The sequence below is a fragment of the Amborella trichopoda genome, chromosome 9 (assembly GCF_054954075.1).
Source record: "Amborella trichopoda isolate Santa Cruz 75 chromosome 9, AtrichopodaSantaCruz75HAP2 v2.0, whole genome shotgun sequence".
Taxonomy (NCBI): domain Eukaryota; kingdom Viridiplantae; phylum Streptophyta; class Magnoliopsida; order Amborellales; family Amborellaceae; genus Amborella; species Amborella trichopoda.
In genome coordinates this window covers 48,994,401-49,013,508 of record NC_142344.1, presented here as the reverse complement: position 1 = coordinate 49,013,508, position 19,108 = coordinate 48,994,401, and the positions used below count along the sequence as shown (strand labels likewise).

Genomic DNA, 19,108 nt, shown 5'->3' with positions numbered 1-19,108 from the left:
CCTTATTTTTTGGGATTTTAAATATTTTTTGAATTTTTTAAAATACCCAGCTAGTTCACCAAAACCAATAGAAATCATGGCCGGTTCGAATTAACGGCCCGATTTTTTCTATGCTGATTGAAATCGAAAAGTGTTTAATATTAGCTTTGAGTCGGTTTTAGGTTTCTCCTATTCTAGAAGGAATCTTTCTCAAAATCTGGAACATGCATGAATATATTATGGGAGTGTATACAATGAAACCATCTATCTATGGTACAAAGAGGTCACAATTATTTATGACCATCCAGTGTGAAATCTGATAGCTTAGATGTGTCACAACGTTTGAAAAAATTTCTTTTAAACTTTAAGCTTGGTCAATAGAATAAATGCAACCACCCAATTTCACATCCAATGGTCATGATTAATTATGACCATCTTGTACCAAAGGTAAATGGTCTCAGTATATATTTTTCCATATATTATAGGGCTGAGCATATTGGGACCACCGGAGTCCAGTTGGAGTTGAGAGAGCAACTTGGCCTCGCCCTATCAACAAGGCTGAGTTTCCCCAATTTGTACACACAACTCAAGGATATAAAAAAATTCAAAAAATTTTAAAATTTTTTATAAATGTTGGATTGTTATGTAATAGTTAGATGCTTTTGGTAAAGATTGCAGAGAGTTTTAGGTATAATCCCTATTTCAATATTTCCTCTCTTTTTTGGATTATTTTTAAAACGTATAGTTTGCATAATGTTGCATCCTTAGACAATCAATATAAGATGCATCATCAACCTTTGTTATAAGATGCAATTTTGATGCATCTTCAAACTTTCTTATAGGATGCAATTTTGACGTAAAAGATTCTTAGGATGGCTTGAGAATTCCGCGAGTAAATTGCCTCGGCCAAGGGGCGAGCTCATTGGCCGAGGCAGTCCTGGCACATTGATAGGGTTCCATTTGAGCATCATGATATTCTGGTTTAGGAACGAAACTCCCACCCACTCACCTTTAGAATAAGTGGCATGCTAGAGTTCCACTTTCACTGATGCTTTTCCAGTAATCAAATGCCTCTCCCAATGGCAGGGCTCAGCTGATTAAATAAAAAGAGAAGAAAAAAAAAACTATTTTTACCACTCAAAGAAAAAATAAGATATTCAAAGGGATCTATATTTCTAAACATAAGACATTGCAATGTATCTATATTTCTATGAAAAAATTTATATAATGTTGATTCCCTAAACAATGAAATCAAGGCGCACATAAAAAATTCATTAAAAAAAATTATTTTGATGCCGAAAAACCCTTAAATAGATCATAACAACCTTGAGATACATGAACATAAAAAAATGGACTTCAAGTCTTTAAAATAGTATATCTTATGTCTAGACCGTCAACTTTCAAGTTTTTCAAAGTCTTCATAGATATCAACTTTCAAGTTTTTCAAAGTCTTCATAGATATGCTTAAGCTACACTATTTTTAAAGCTTTAAATTTTATAATTAGAGATGAAAATACATTTTCAGGCCATCATAATGGCTTTCAATACTTAAACGATATCTTTAGACAACATTTGAAGGTGCGTCTTATTTGGATTATTTAGGGCCTTGCCGATACTAGTACCATGCACCAGCGTTGCAAGTGTTATTAATACGTTATGCATTAAGCCGTAATAAAGTTATATAAAAAATAAAAAATAAAGAAAAACATAATATCTCTTTAGATTTGAAAGAAAATAATATAAAGATAGAAAAGTAGAGACATTGGGTCTAAGAGATGCACACTTAAGCCTTAGAGAAATCTAGATAACCAAAAGAACAGACTTTCCGCCCTCGGCATTATCTTCTTCCTCAAGTTCAACTATATTTCCCAATGTCATCAAATTCCCGTCGCATCGGCCTCTTCGGCTGAAACCTTCGGATTTTAAGCATAAACCGAAGCGAATAGAAGCATGGTGTTGCTGCTTCGATCATATTCGGGCTGCTTCGAGCTGCTTCAACCGAAGCTTTGAGTTGCTCGGTCAGAAAAGAGATAGTATTTTTCAAAAATATTTAATTTTTAAAATTTTTTAATATTTTAAATTTTTCCATTATTTGTATATATATTATATAAATATCTGATTTATTTATATGAAATTAAAAGCAAAACGCCTAAAGTCTTCCCCGAATCGGCTGAAACACCGAATTGCTTCATTTTTCTAACCAAACCGAACAAGACTTCGAAGCGAATCTAACAACATTAATATTTTTTAATTCTACTCCAAATAATAAAATATTAGGCTTTATATAGGTTTTGGATTATATAACATGATACAAATCTCTAAAATATAGGACATATGTTTTAGGTATGACGGAAGTGGTGCTTTTGAAGCCATAAAAATAAGAGAAGAAAAGAGATCTACAAAGCTCAAAATATAGATAGTAAAAATCAACTATGAGATTAAACTATCCTATGTTTGTTTTTTTTTTGCATTAGCTTTCAAGATTTTTTTATGCTTTTTAAATACCATTTTAACTATTTTTTATTCTTCAAAACATTTATATCCAATCTTTATATTAAAATTTGTAATTTTTAATTCATTTAAAACATTTATATCATAAATGTTATGTTTTAATTTTTATTTATTATATTTTTAATCAATAATTTTATAGTACTTAAATATTTCTTACTCTTTATCTTGGGTTTATAATCCAAATGTTGTCAACCCTTTTGTCTTAATTTTTCGGCATCGATATTAGACACGCCCTTACCTTTCCTTTTTTTTTTTTTTTTTTTTTTTTTTTTTTTTGTGCAAGCTTTCTATGCTTCCCCTACCACATAAATTTATATACTTCCCCTTATCCATCCGTCTATTCTGAATGGAGGGCTAAGATTGTCCCAATCATAATGTCACACCTCTATACCATTTTATTTTTAAATTTTTTTTTATAAATCATTTTGGTGCCAAATTTTGTACGTTCAATCCTCTATTAAACTCGCACTAACGAATAATATTCAAAAAAAAAATTCAATAAAATAAAATGACCAAAATACCCCTAAAATTTTCAAGGGGTAATTTGCTCATTATATTTTATCAAAACATTATTTTTAATATGTTTTATAGGTGCGCCCTAATGAGAAGATGGCACATACTAAATTTTAAATTCATTCAATTTGTATAAAAAAAACTAAAAATAAAATACTTTAAGACGTCGGATCTAAGATCAAACGGTAAGTGACTCTCTCGATCAAAATTGGACAACTTGATGGTAGGGGAAGCATAGATCTTCTATGTTGTAGGGGAAATAGAGAAACCTTTCCCTTTTTATCAAATAACTTACGAGTTAGTTTTTTTGAAGATGTTAGTAGGTAGTGTCGGTGGGAATGAAAATCTCAACGTGATGACTGCTGACTAGAGTATGGGGGTAAATTAAAATTTAAGATTTGAAATAAATTCTCTATAAAAAATATCATGCGTTTTCTCTCCTTAAAAAATTTCATGTACTTTCTCTCTCTGAAATTTGATCTAGTTTCCCTCTCTAAAATTTTAATATAAGTTTTAAGTTTTAAAGATAATTAAAAACTATGTCAAAAATTAAAACTTAAGAATTTATATGGTTTCTCTCTCTAAAATTTTAAGATTCTCTCTCTAGAACTTTAAATTTAAGATAGTTTTTCTCTCTAAAAATTTGAGATAGTTTCTCTCTTTAAAAAATTTCATGTGTTTTCTCTCTCTAAAAAATTACATGTACTTTCTCTCTCTAAAATTTGATATAGTTTTCTTCCTTAAATTTTAATATATTTTCTCTCTCTAAAATTTAATATAATTTCTTTCTCTAAAATTTTGATATGTTTTTATTCTTCAGCAGCATATGGTAGTTATTCTCAATGCCGCTAGGCTTTCATTTTCATTCACAGACGAAAGGTCTTCAGTCATTAGGGTTGAGAAGCCTACAAGCCTCAAAATATTTATTCAATCTAACTTACCACAAGGCGATGGGTCTATGAAAACATGAGTCGTTTCCATAAAATGTCGATTCCACCTATTTTGGTGGAGTTGAGATTTTCCAAATTCTGGCTTAAAATGGGTTCAGGAATCCAATCTCAATTCCAATAGTAATGTCAATTATAAGCAAAAAACACGATCGGCGCGACCTTTTCCAGAAAAAATGACTCCTATAAATCTGAAGCCAAGAAACCGGACACAGTGTTGCATTCCATCGACTAGTGTAAAACCCTCACTAAAAGCCCTTTTAGGCTTGACTTTCTAAAACACAACTGAAAGACTTCCTCTTTCTTCCATGGTCCAACATCATTTTCTTGAATGTTCCAAATGTGGGCAAGAAACATCTCCTCAAGGTTTGGCACCCGGGAGGGACAACTCCTTTATTTTCCCTTAATTGTTTACAAAGAATAAAACCCGAGTTTTTGAGGGAGAAAATAATTCACCTGCCTTAATGCCCTCAAACCCTTTAAAGGACCTATTAGTACTAAAGATAGGAAGTGCCTCCCAAAAAAAAAAAAATGTCCAAACCAGGAAAGCTTATGCGTAATTCGAGCTAAAAAATGAAAAAGAAAACTAACCCATAGATAACGTACATATCATGGTCAAGACCAATTCAGATTGGCTATTTGCCTAGTTGGATTACTTATCGGTCTAGTCCAAAGTAAAAGTTGTGTCAGGTAACGAGCAATAAAAATTAGCGTTTGGCCAGTCTAACGGGCCAGTTTCAACTGGTTTAATCAGCAAAAAAAATAGTGCATTATTTCCTACTATGTTTAAGATTTTTAAATAATTTTTTATATTTTTTCACTCATTATCATCAAAGTCTTTTCCCAACTAATTGGAATTAGCTACACGAATCTTAGTCAGTCATTCTACTCAATTAAGGGTCATAACTTCAGTGAGGCCATAAGTTTCATATCTTTTCTCACTACTTCCAACTATATCATTTTGGACCTGCTCCTTATTTTTTTTAAGTCTTCCACTTGAACTGACTCGCACCTCCTAACAAGTATTGTACTGAGAGTGTGTCATACATGGTTAGCCCACCTAAGTCTATTATCTCTCATCGTATCATCTATTGGCCCCACATTTTCCTGAATGTATTCATTTCAAGTTATATCCCTTCTTGCCACTCATCCATGTCAACATCATCATCTCCGCTACTCTCATTCTATGGATATATATTTTTTGAACGCCCAACGTTTTGCCCTATAAAGCAAGGCTAGTATCACAACTGTCTTATAGAACTTGCCCATTCAACTTCATTAATATGCGGTGATCACATAAAATTTCAGTTGCACATCTCCACTTCACCCATTCAGCTAAGTCTATGTGTGACATCTTCCTCAATCTCTCAATTTTCCTGGATTATCCACCCAAGGTATCGAAAGTGTGCTCATTTTGGTATTTCCTGACCGTCAATATTAACTACTTCATCATCTTTAGTCCTATTATTACTAAACTTACATTCCATATACTTTGTCTTAGTTTGGCTAATTTTGAAACATTTAGATTATAGAGCATCCCTACAAAGTTTTAACTTTGTGATGACGCCACTTTGGGTCTCATCGATCAAAATTATGTCTTATGCGAACAACATATACCACGGTACCTCATCTTGTAGATGCCTAATTAAGTTGTACGCAATTAAGACAAAGTGATATAGACTCAATGATAACCCCTAATGTAGACAGGTTATTACTGAAAGCTAGTTAGAGCTCCATCATACATATCTCTTACCAAATCAATGTAGTATTTGAAGACTCATTTATTTTCCAACACCCACCAAATCAAATCTCGAGATACTCTATCATAAGATTTATCTAGATCAATAAATGTTGCGTGTGTGTGGCAATTAAAGGTTTTAAGAGTGCTTATAATTGAACTTTTATATAATGGAACATGAACTCAGTGGGAGTGTGGCCATTTGTAGACCATACTAAACAAACGATGTTTGTTGATACCAGACTGAGCTTGACATGCTAGGCTAGCTGGTTGGGAAAAACTCATGTTATATAGGCATAGAGATTAAACCGATAAGGGTTATAATGAGTCATCTTTTGATGAGATCGGAATATGTCTGGATGAGTGAACCGAGGGAGTGTGTGACATTTGTGTGTGATGGTGACATTTAAAGATGGACGCTAAAACTTCATCTGCGTACCATCACACGGCATGCACATACGATAGCCGTTTCGGGAAAGTGAACCACCTTTCAGGATGAAGCTTGTGCATGTGCGAGAGACTACGCCTATGCGCCATAGATATATATGTCGCATCAGGTCTAGGTGACTTTAGTATATCTCTAAGAGAGAAATTGAAATCCATATACTGAGATTACGACCCCGTGCCCATTAACTAGACTTTGATGACCCACTAATGAGCCCTTGCATGGACTATGGGTCATGGGCAACACTGGGTCGGTTTGAGAAAGCAAGTGTGAACCGTAATCTACAGTATACGATAGAGTGCCCCAGTGTTTATTTATTTATTCCTATACCATATGGGTCATTTTCCAAACAAAAGTATTTAATTATATTTGTTTTGATGTTATATTATTTTTAGAATTGTTATTTGAAGTTTTCTGGATCTCTGGGTATTATATAAATATAATTTAGACTTATAAAAACAGATATATTAATTTTACATTGATTTAAATATTCAAATAGTTTTAATAAATTCTAAAAATATTTATTTTAATTTAATATTTTTTGAAATTGCATGGCGGCCCAATTGTGCATATGGACCCTCTATGACAAGTTGATGGGGCGCATGAGATGCCATCATGGGTAGCATGCCCCACCTCTTGAGTCTTTCCATTTTATTGTGATCAAGTTATTTAGCTTGAAGCCCACGATATTAAGTGTTTTGAAAAGATTGGATTTTTTCAAAAGTTTTGAAACATAATACGGAATGTGTGAAGGGGCTTGTGCATAAGTATGGAAAGCACAATATTATAATTGATATTTCTTTTTTTATTTTAATTGATAGGAAAATGGTTTAGAAAATGAGGGATAAAGGTTCTAGAACCTTCCATATGATCTTGATGGCCTATCTATAGAATAGAATGCTCATATCTCTTACCCACAAATCACTCAAGATCAATGGTGCATATTCAAACTCATAAGAAAAGACAAGCCATGGAAAACTCTAAGAAACTCTTACAACCCCTTGAAGCATCATAAAAGGGGGTGGCCCCTACCCATATTTCTCTACACCATATCTCTTTTCTCTCTCTCATAAGACTCCCATAAGGGGTATGCCCCAAATAAAGTATCTCCCTCTCCCCACATAGAAATTCTCTCTTATAGCAACTTTTTCTCTCTCTCTCTCTCAACTAGGTTATCAAGGGGTTCTACCTAAATTTGAGATTTTGTTTGAAAGAAGTTCTTGTTCCATTGGAGGGTTTTGGCCTAAATTGCCTTCCGATGCTTGAGATTGAAGGTTGACTATTAATCCTGCGTCATCGAAAGGTGGTGACTTGGTATGGGGTGTAAGAAGCTCAGTTGAGATAATCTCTGACATTATTTTTATTGTTTATTCATATATTTATCTTTTGCGTCTTTTATTATTCCCAAGCATAGTTTGTATCTTTCTTTGATTATTAAAAGCAAGGTTTTGAGTAGCAACAAGTTTTAAGATCCAAGCTTTATTTCTTTTGAAGTTGATTTATTGTAAAAAGATTACTTGTGAGTGATCTAAGTCGTGAAGAAAAAGAAAAAGAAGAAAAAACAAAAGAATATATACTCTAGCTAGATCACATAAAATCACATGTAGAGGTCTTTCTCTTCGCCCTAAACTATGTTTTATATTTTGGTTATGTTTTCAAAATCCAGCCTAACAGATTCAACTAGAGATCCAACTAGTTCTAACTTGACCAAACACTCCTACCACTAAAGTGACTCGTCCGATCCCGATAACAGTGGTTGAGATTATCCCCCTCTCCAATTCAATCTCCACCCCCTCCACAAAGCGCGAGTAGGTGCAAAAGAGAATGGGTATGCTACCGAGCACATTCTTGCATCTCTATGAAATTGTCAGGTCAGAACCGCGGATCGGAATTTACAGTATACCACAGTGCAAAATACATCTACAGTTTGATCTAGACTTCGAATGTAATTTAGTAAAGTGATCCGACCAGAAAACACATCAGAAACCATTCACTCCCAAATGATGCCACATTCATTATGCCTGATTACTCTCCTTATCTCTCACCTTCTTCTCTCTTCCTCCTTCGCCATGGAGATCAAGGAAGCAACAGTGAGCCAAATTCAACAAGCCTTCAAGCACAAGGAGCTCACCTCTAGAGACCTGGTTGAGTTCTATTTGCAACAAATTAATGAGCTCAACCCACTCTTACATGCCGTCCTCAAGGTGAACCTGGAAGCGCTGGACCAGGCTGGCAAAGAGAGTGTGCCAAAGGGTTACATGGGATACCGGTGCTGCTAAAGGGTAACATAGCCACACGAGACCGGCTCAACACAACCGCTGGATCACTTGTGTTGCTTGGCTCGGTGGTGCCACGGGACACGGGCGTGGTTAGGGGGTTGAGGAGGGCTGGTGCTATCATGTTAGGGAAGGCGAGTCTCAGTGAATGGGCGTATTTTTAGGTCGTATGCTGCGCCTGATGGATGAGGTGCCATTGGAGGTCAACCTAAGGTAACAGATGGGTCCTTTTCTTATATCATTTTCCAGTTCTATGTTCTTCCCTGTATTAATTCTCAGTTTTCGTACCAGCGGCTCGAGTTGGAACGGAGTGACTCTTAACGCCACACTTTGGGACTCGGCTTGAGGCCTTCTCTAAATCATTTTTAACTGTACTGCCAAGTAAGCAGGCCTTCCTAAAATCTGGTTTAGAAAGGCAAATCGTCGATCTGGATTGACATATCAAACCGATTCTGGCGTTCAGTCCATAAAAATAAAAATTTTAAAAAATAATAAAAATAATGAGTACGAACCAAGTGGTCAAGTTCTAATGGACCGATTCCTTGATAGAATTGGGTGAGTCCATCTAAGTAGGATTGATTCATCAACGATTCCCCGTCTAGATCAACGATTCCCGATCCGGTAACAAATTTTAAATAAATAAAAAAACTACGTATTCAATTAGATACCAGATGACAGGTGACTCGAGGTAGGCGCCCGAGTCTGAGTAACTTTCAACGCTATTCTATTCTCTCTCTGACGTATAAGCATGGCTCATGACATTCTTCCCCTGTAAGTGCTTCTCTCTTGTGTTCTTTTTGCCTCTGGTCTCCAAAGAAAATCTTGCTCCCCTATGAAATTTTATCCATAAATCTCTCATTTATCTCTCTTCTTTTTTTTGGAAAGAGTTGGCATGGTGTCTAAACGTTGTCGACAGTCCACCTTTTTAAGCGTTGTAAACATTAATTTTTATTTTTATTTTTAATTTTTATTAAAAAATTATATGGATCTGATCTGCAATTTGGGCTTTAACATCATTTTTAGACTAAAAATGATCAAAAATATTTTGAATAAAAAGTATTTATCAAAATAAATTTAGAAGAATTTTAGTTATTTTTATTTAAAATATTTTTTAATTATTTTTATTTAGTTATATTTTGTAAAAATAAAAATATATCCTAAAATTTGGATAAATATATTATTTAAATAAAAAATAAAACAAAATTAATATTTGACATATGGCCACATAATGTGGACACTTCTCCTTACAAGATTGAAAATAGAAAAAAGTGGTACAATGCAATTCTATCCACCCGTTCATGGTACAATGCAATTCTATCCACCCGTTCATTGTGACGAGACATAACTTTACTGCCCCAAATTATTCCTATCAAAAACCACAAAAAAACATATTTTTTAAAAGAAAATTATCGTTAATATATTTAAATTTTAATAAAATCACAAAAAAAAACCTCAACTTCTCAAAACCTCCTTCCCACCTTTTTTTCTCAATTTTCAGCTTTTTTTTTTTTTTGACGTAATACATTTTGATCTTTACGATAATTTAAATACCGTTAAAGTTATATTATGATACTTCGAGTACCGTAATAATTAATCATCTTTTTATAGCATTCTTAATACCGTAATTATTTGAATTATTACTGTAATTAAATTACCATAATATGTGGTTAAATTTTTATTGTATTATTATTACCGTAATAAGTTGAAAAGCTTCAAATCGAAGCTAATATTAAGGTTACCCCTCTCTTTTTTCTTTTGAATATTTTACGTCCTTTTTCATTGTTTCCCTTCTTCTCAACCATGTCTGACGTACCTTCAATCTTAAATATTGATAACATAAGATATACAAGATTTTTGCTTAAAATTTCTCCATATTTGGATGATAGTATTTCATTGCGCAGAGTTTTTATTCGGGTTTTCCTATTCCAAGGTTTATTTAGCAAGAAACTTTATTTTATTTGAATTAGTAAGATCAATTGTAATTTGAACTTTTTTTTCTTTAACTTCAATAATTTAAAGACAATTACAACATGAAGATGAAAGGTAACCTTGATATTAACTTCAGTTTGAAGCTTTCCAACCTATCATAAGAATACCTATCATAAGAATGACGTCCCCACACATTACATAATAATTCAAACAATTACGCTATTAACAATACCATTAAAAAATAATAATTATTACAATACTCGAAATACCATAATATAACTTCACACTATTACGGTATTTTATATACCGTAATACTATCTCAATTTGTAACGATATTTAAATTACATTAAAGATCAAAATATATTACGGTAGAAAAACTACCGTAAATAGTATTTTCATTCAAAAAAACCGAAATTTGAGAAAAAAGATATAGGCGAGATTTTGGGATGTTGGGAATTTTTTTGCGATTTTATTAAAATATAAATATATTAACAATAATTTCCCTTTCTTAAACTATTCGAAAGCATATCCAAGGTTTGCATCAGTGTTTATCCAAGGTTAGTGTCATTGTTTTAAAACTCGGATCGATGAGACGAATTGTGCACCTACAAGTTCATATTGGATTGCTGAATTAGCAATTTACATTGGGTCCAATTATGGCAAAATCATGTGAATCGTCTATGCTTTCATACCGTATAGGGAGGTTGAGGGAGGTTGAAATTAAGGAACACAAACAAACAATCGTCACATTCAAGATGTAGCCCTATCTCTAAATATTGCATTGGCTCAGACCACTCACGACCTCAATTGATGAAGCAACAATGCAGAGACCTCAATTGATGAAGCAACAATGCAGAGACGGAGTTCATAAAAAAATTGTTCCTATACTTGGAGGACCTTCGAATTCACGACTCTCTATTTCAATGCAGTCCACCATATCGATGGCTTCTTTTGCTCAAACTCAAGCGCTTGAAAATGCTACTAATGAAGATTTGATACATGTTAAATAGCGAGTTATTTTGCACCATGACAGCAAATGTTCTCCATACAACACAACTGGCAACGACTTTGATTTGAAGAATTATGCAGTGCTTGACATTGTTCTGCCTTCGATTTAGTCTAGATACATTGAAAACATAAAAAGTTCGATAATCTGCAAGTTATTACTCGCATTTAACCATATTCAATGAAAACTGGGATCAAATAACTAATATTACAAAAAAAAAATTAACACATTTATGCTTGCAGAGGTCACAAGATAAAACTATGTACAACATCTTAGAGTGGCTATAATGTTATGGTATCTTAGAATGACTATAATGAAAAACACCAAAGAATCAGTACAGTTAACTTCTCAGCATGTTTACAATGTATTAAACCCTAGAAAAAACACAAATACTAATCCCGAGACACCACTATCTGCCGAAACGAACCATCAACATTGTGGACGGGTATAAAAAATACAATCAAGCCTTCCTCAAGTGTCAATATACTAACATGGCCCTCAATTACCCAGAATCTATGAAGGGAGGGTTCAAGGCCAACAAATCAACTAACACATTCCCCACTAATCAGATTTACATGTAAGTTTATGTACATGAAAGTTCTCCAAAAGTTAATGAAATTAAGTTACCAATCAAAAACGAAAAAGGCCAACTAAGAAAACAAGAAAGAACAAGAACGATGACTGCATATTAAAAGTCCAACTATTCTAGAAGCCCACAGATGCGCTGTCCCAGTTCATGCATGTAGAAGAAAGCACTTAAACAGTAATATTGTGAAATTTTCGTGAAGAATGTGCAAGATTTTCTTTTAACATTATCATTTACAAAACTAGGCTACACAAAGTTCAAAGAACTCAAAGGTAGACCAGCGTACAGTGAAAAATTGGTGCCAACAAGACGATCAAACCAATATTTTATATATCATGTTCGAGACAGAATAATCCCAAAAAGTTAAAAAAAGAAAAAAAGAAGCACAATACCACAAATATACTGGAAATCAATTCTCTCATAATACTAAGTCAAATAACTACTTGAAAATCTAATTACCTCGACAGTCTTATCCATTTAATCATATGCATCATAAAAATAAGGCAGAATACCGCATTCACAGTGAAAAAAGAAAGTAGACCGGTGGTTGTAAATTTCATAGGACGAGACAGTTATATCTATTAAATTAAAATTTTGCAATCCCAGAGAGAAACATGTAAATCTTACTGTTACAATAAGCTTAAAAAATGACGATTGCAATTAGTTACCCCAAGGCTAATATATTTCAGAATGTAAATCCCACAGAAAACATAATGCCTGCATTCCCCCCATAGCAAAGACGTCGAGAAGCATGAAATTAGAATGGTATACCTTGAGAAAGTAGAGTACTAACCGGACCCACAAACTGCCTTAGAGAGTTGATGTGAGTTCTAATTTGCTCTGGAGTGAAATACTCAAGCAAAGAAGCACCTCTTAGCTTCTACATCCCATGCATAGTTCCTGCTTCATGATCAGCTAGTAAGATAACAGATTCCTGGTTTATTTCCATTCGGCACTCGTTTATCTCAGTGCAATCTTCATTGGTGGCTTGGGATAACAACCCATCTGAGGAAGTGAAAGAAATATCACCTTTCACCTGAGAAGTGTGCTCCATACCATTTTCCAGTTTGTTCCCTTGACTCTCATGACACAAAGGTAGGGAACTCCCAACATCAACAAAACTAGGCTCTTTGATTTGAACACCTGTTTTTGCTTTCCCAAGATCACAAACCTCTGATATTGGGTATTGCACTTCTTTGGTTAAATCTTCATTGGTGAAAATGGGTATTGCACTTCCAGATTGTTCAACCGTCATTCTTTTCAATGGATGTTGCACATCCCCCAAAAGCTCTGAGCTCATAGCCTCTTCCCTACTCCTTATCAAATCCACCTTCCCTGAATTTGATGGCTGGTTCAAAGATGGCTTTTGTTCAAATGTAATCACGTGAGTACAAAAAAAAAGCAAGCATCCTCGCTACAATGACAATAGTGCCCCCACAATTTCCTCAGCGGCTGGCAAAGGGCAAAGGGTAACGAGACAATGAACACGTTCACAACTAGAAATGTGCATCCAAAGCCTTTGTGCATTTACACAGACATGATATGCGCATTGGTTTTCCAGAGCTGAACATTTGCTGCCATGGTGCAAAATAACCAGCCATTCAATATGTATCCAATCTTCATTAATAACATTTTCAAGCGTTTGGGTTTGCGCAGAAGAAGCTATCGATAGGGTGGATTGCATTGAACTAGAGAGTCGTGAATTTGAAGGTCCCCCAAGTATAGGAACAGTTTTTCTATGAACTTTATCTCTGCATCGTTGTTTCATCAATTGAGGTCGTGACTGGTCTGAGCCAATGCAGTCTTCAGAGACAGGTCTACATCTTTAATGTGACAATTGTCTGTTTGCATTCCTTTATTTCAACCTCCCAATACGGCATAAAAGCACACGATTCACATGATTTCGCCATAATTGGAGAAGCCACCAGCTTTGACCCATCAATTCTCCATCATAACTAGTGTTCGAAACAATGACTCAGGCCGGTTATCCAGCCGGTGCCCAAGCCAAGTACTCAGACTCGGCCCAAGTCCCACTAATTCGGCCCAAGTAAGGCCTAGTTCCTGCCTAGCTAAAAAGTGTTAAAAAGAAATCCCAAAAATAGGAAAATATATTTAAAGCAAAATTAAACAAAGAACATCTAAATCAAGTTAAAAAAGTAGTGAAATTTGAAACAATCAATTTGAGAAGGGGTATTTTAGAAATGATCTAAAAAACAAGGGATAAGGTAAAAATAACTAATATTGCCAAAGCACTTTCCAATCTTTGCCAAAATGATAGAAAACATAAAATAAAAAATATATATATCACAAATCATTTAACTTTTGTTTTTGAAAATTGCTTAACATCACCAAGTGGGATACGCAACTCGGGGATACTAGGGCTTGCCACTCTGGCGAGCCCAAGTACTTGGAACTCAACCCGATTAGTCGAACACTGATCATAACATAAGGGTAGATCAAATAACCCTGTAAGGGCTACCTCAAAAATGTCAGATGAGAAAAAATTAATAAAGATGAAAATAACCAAGGAAGCCATCAAATAAATGTTTTGAAATATACTTTAAGGTACAATGGGGGCTGGCCCTTTAAAGATCCGAGGTAAAAGCAAATAGCAAATGTTCAATTGAAGATGAAAAGAACCAAGGGAACCATGTAATGACGTCTCTGTACATGCCTTTAAGTAACCCTACAGTGGAGGATTCTTTAAGAATATTACATAAAATTAAACTCATAAAAAACAGAAAATATTTATGAAATGCAAGCAACATTAGAATAGGTATGATAGTTTTGGGTCAAACAAAATTTGAGAAATAAGAAAATAACCTAGGGAACCATACAAGAAGTATTAGAGAGACATGCATAACAGTGCAATGGGATATTCTCTAAATATATCAGACAGAAAAAGAAAATTCAAGAAAATGAAATAAAACCCTAGAACCCTAGAATTCAATTGATATTTATGAATCAGACTGAACTCAACGTACCCTAGAATGAGTGTTCCTCTCATAATCTCAGATAAAAAGAGAATTCTCTTTCCTTCGACCTTTTCTCTATCTTCTCAGCAGCAGAATCAGCACAAATGTCCTCTCCCTCTGCAGTGGTATAACCTCGCTCTCGAAAGTCTCTATCCCCCTCTGCTTTCTCCTTTGAATAGAAGTAGTCCATTTGACTTAGTTAATTTGATATTTATTTACTTTGGTGGTGAGTTTTCGGTCTTTCCTTACATAATTGTCGTTTTGTATGTCGATCGCGTTTGTATAGAGCCTACGCTCTAAAAAATCAAATTAGAGCCTACCTTCAAATCGTGTCGAAAAATGTGGTTTTAATATCAAAAATCTTTGTGATGGCCTTAAAATATATTTTTATTTATTTTTATAAATTTTAAAGCTTCAAAAATAGAGTCGATCAATAAATTTATGAAAATCTTGAAAACAGACGGTCAAAAAATGCGTTTGAAAATAAATTATTTCCAAAACTTGAAATCCGTTTTCTTTTTCTCATGTCCATGTATCTTGATGTGGAAATAATCGATTTGAAGATATTTAGGCATCAAAACAACCTCTTCTAGTAAAAATTTTGATGTAGGCTCAAATTTGATTGTTTAGAGCCTCAGCTCTCTATAAATTTTTTCCTTTGTATATATCCTTGCCACTTTTATTATTGGGAATGGATCATGTCAGCCCACAGGCTAACAACTACAGTGTTAACTAACGGCCAAGATTGAATATGGGTCGATCTGACTGTTGAATATGATTTGTTCAATCTAAACTCATGCTTCTGCAGGAGAACCATTTATAATGTAAATATTGAATCTGAGTTTATCGTTACAATTGAAGGGGAGAACTAAAATAATTTTTTTGTAATGACATTGCAGTTAAGATTTTGTGTGTTTTTACTAACTGATATAAGATTGGATTGGAAGGAAGGCATATACAAAACTTGAGAATTACAGGAGTCTGAAAAAAAATTTGGTTTTCCAATTCCTTGGATATGAACCATTGAGCCATTTACAATTGACACTAGAGTTTTATTGGCCACTTCTTGAAAATTAGATACGTATTTTAAGTTTCCAGTCATGTGGTCAGTGGTTCCAGACTCAATAATCAATGTAAAAGTATTTAAATTTGCAGAATTTAAATGGGCAAAGGAATTACCTGGATCATGAGAAAAATCATATGTAGAAGATGAGCTATTCTTACCAAGTTGCTGTAAAACTTGGGTTAACTGTGCAATGGAAATATGCAAATCAGCATTAGGAGTTTGAGCAGTAGGCCTATCAATTGGCTTTTCTCTAAGAGTTCACAAATGAGGGTAAAGAAGCCAACACCTGTTTTATATATGCCCAAAAGCCTTATAGTGGTCATATCTAGTTGGTGGTCTACTGCCACGTCCCCTACCACGACCACTACGATATCCTCCAGTTCATCGCCTTTCAAAGTTATTTGAGGCATTGTTACTATTTTCGGGCTTATTTTTAGAGACAACCATGGAGGATTTTTCAGAATTATCAATCTCATTCTTAGCTTTTGGGTTCATGACCTTTTTCTTTCTTTCTTCTCTCAAAATAGTGGCCACAACATTAGAAAAACTTGGTAATTCAGAGGATAATAAAATCTGGCTTCTTACTTGTTCATATTCTGGTTTTAGAGCAGCTAAAAATTGAAAACACTTTGTCTTGTTCAACCCTCTTCTGAATGATAGCAAGGTCAGTGGTAGTGGGACAATATATAGATACCTTATCCTACATAGGTTTCATTTTTCCAAACAAATCGGTGATAGATCTATTTTCTTGTTTAACTTGAGAGATTTCATATTTTATTTGAAAATACGAGATATATTATTTTGCTGCCCATATATTTCTTTTATAGGATCACACAAGTGCTTGGCATTATCAGAATTTGCTAGAATTGTTTCTATGTCTCCATAGAATTTAAATGCCATGACATAACAAGCTGGTCGTTGGATTCTCACTCCTCAAAACCAGGATCATCTTCTTTTAGAGGCCCTTTTTTCCAGTAATATATCCTAGTTTTGGTCTTGCATTTAAAGCCATTGAAACGGTCCTTGACCACATATGATAATTCAGGCTATTCAAATGAATAGTGGTAAGTTTTATACTAGTGTTTCCTTCCGATTCATGCACAATAGCTTGAGAAAATTCAAAGTGTTTACTTTCATCAGCCATGATAAAAAAAAATGAATGGAAGACAAGGTATATTCAACTAAAGGAGTTTAGAAAAAAAGGAAGGGGTGCCTTTTTCCTTGAAAATAAAATAAAATTGGGTAGACAGTTATTTAGTTTTTACTTCTAAAAGGGAAGCACCCACTTTCCTCTTAAAAAAAAAACAAGCCTCTTTTTTGGTTTTAAGCAGTCAATTGACAAACAAAATAAAAGCAAGACCAAACCCCCACTTCATTTGGGATATAGTTATAACAACTCCCAAATTCTGGTTCACATATCGCCCCTGTATTTTGATTTTAGTGGGAAACAATGATCAACCAACAAATCGCAGGCTCCCTCTAATGGCAGCAAGACGCCTAGAGAGAAAAAGCAAATTTGAACAATACAAATCTGAGATCTGCCCACCCAAAAAAATTTGACAGAAAGAATGCAACAAGCAGAGAACAGAGAAAGACTCACAAACAGAGGCTCACAGTTGAGAACAAAGGTCTTTGTTCGCGCGCACCACAAAATATGGTCGAAAAAGATGCTAGCACCAGGAGATTCTCCCGCTCTGATACCATGAAAAGTATTAGAAGAGAAAAACTCACCACAATAAGAAAGGATTTACATGTTTCAGCTTGGAATGCTACTTCCACGATAAAGAAACCACTCTCTATTCTTGTTAGGATTACAAGAAGGTTTCCATCAAATATATAGACTTTTACATTTGATAAAGATAAAAGGTAAATTGTAATCCCTTATTCATCCTGCGATTAATATAACAAGTGGGTTGCCTTCATTCATGGTGTTGCAGATATGGTAAGCCAACCATGTTTTCTTGCTAGTCAACTTGACTCCTGGATTCTCTCAACACAACGGCTTAAATCGGAATAGGGCGAGTCTTAAGGCAACACTTTGGGACTCGCCTGAGGCCGTGTCTAAATCATTTTTTAGTTGTATATGAAAAGTTGAACTGTCAAGTAAACATGCCTTCGTAAAATCTGGTTTAGAAAGGCAAATCGTCGATCTGGATTGACATATTAGACCAATTCTCTGGCGTTCAGTCCATAAAAATAAAAATTTTTAAAAATAATAAAAATAATGATGTGAACTAAGTGGTCAAGTTCTGATGGACCGATTCCTTGATAGAATCGGGTGAGTCCATCTGAGTAGGATTGATTCACAATTCCAATAAGCAATGGGCTTGTTGGGAACCGATTCTATGTCTAGATCAACGATTACCGATCCGGCGACAAATTTTTAATAAAAAAAGACTACATATTCAATTAGATACCAGCTGACAGGTGTCTCAAGGTAGGCGTCCGAGTCTAAGTAGCTTTAAACGCTGTTCCATTAATCTCTCTGACATATAAGCATGTCGCATGACATTTTTCCCCTATAAGTGCTTCTCTCATGTTCTTTTTGCCTCTTGTCTCCAAAGAAAATATTGCTCCCCTATGAAATTTTATCCATAAATCTCTCATTTCTCTCTGTTTTTGGAAAGAGTTGGTATGGTGTCTAACAGTCACAAGCACGTTTTTATGGGTTGTCAAAATTAATTTTTATTTTTTATCTTTACTTTTTATTAAAAAATTATATGAATCTAACCTATATATATATATATATATATATATATATAGAATAAAAAGTATTGATTAAAATAAATTTAGGAGAATTTTAGTTATTTTTTATTTTAATTATTTTAATTTAGTTATATTTTATAAAAATAAAAATATACCCTAAAATTTGGATAAATATATTATTTAAATAAAAAATAAAACAAAATTAATAGTTGGCATATAGCCACTTAATTTGGACACTTCTCTTTTTAGGCAAATTAAATGACCTTCCTTTAGGGTGAGCTCTCTCTTAATTTACAAAAAAAAAATTCTGCCCTAATTACTACTCTGTAAATCAGCCTAATTTGGAGTATTTCTATCATGGGGCAAGATTGAAAATAGCAAAAACTGGTACAATGTCATTGTACTAGCCATGTGCCTTCCAATTTCAAAAA

The 19,108-nt window shown here is 34.1% G+C and overlaps 1 long non-coding RNA gene and 1 pseudogene across 7 annotated transcripts in view; one reads left to right on the top strand and one right to left on the bottom strand.

Annotated features, from left to right (window-relative positions):
• Positions 1 to 6,659: 6,659 nt before the first annotated feature.
• LOC148780593 (putative amidase At4g34880) overlaps positions 6,660 to 19,108 on the top strand; it is a 38,238-nt pseudogene continuing 25,789 nt past the window's right edge. Inside the window, exons 1-4 of the transcript XR_016040196.1 lie at positions 6,660 to 8,563; positions 14,284 to 14,291; positions 16,680 to 16,692; positions 17,891 to 17,924. The product of XR_016040196.1 is annotated as a putative amidase At4g34880 (transcript). The remainder of the gene's footprint in view (positions 8,564 to 14,283; positions 14,292 to 16,679; positions 16,693 to 17,890; positions 17,925 to 19,108) is intronic.
• Positions 11,059 to 17,791, bottom strand: LOC110007885 (uncharacterized). 6 transcript variants are annotated; one of them, XR_016040201.1, is made up of 3 exons: positions 14,915 to 15,287; positions 12,702 to 13,991; positions 11,059 to 11,457 (listed from the first exon to the last, which is right to left on the bottom strand). It is a non-coding gene; the product is annotated as an uncharacterized LOC110007885 (long non-coding RNA). The 6 variants fall into 6 exon arrangements; XR_016040197.1 differs by lacking the exon at positions 11,059 to 11,457 and adding an exon at positions 17,572 to 17,791 and having other exon boundaries at positions 12,485 to 13,991; positions 14,915 to 15,074; XR_016040198.1 differs by lacking the exon at positions 11,059 to 11,457 and adding an exon at positions 17,703 to 17,773 and having other exon boundaries at positions 12,485 to 13,991; positions 14,915 to 15,074.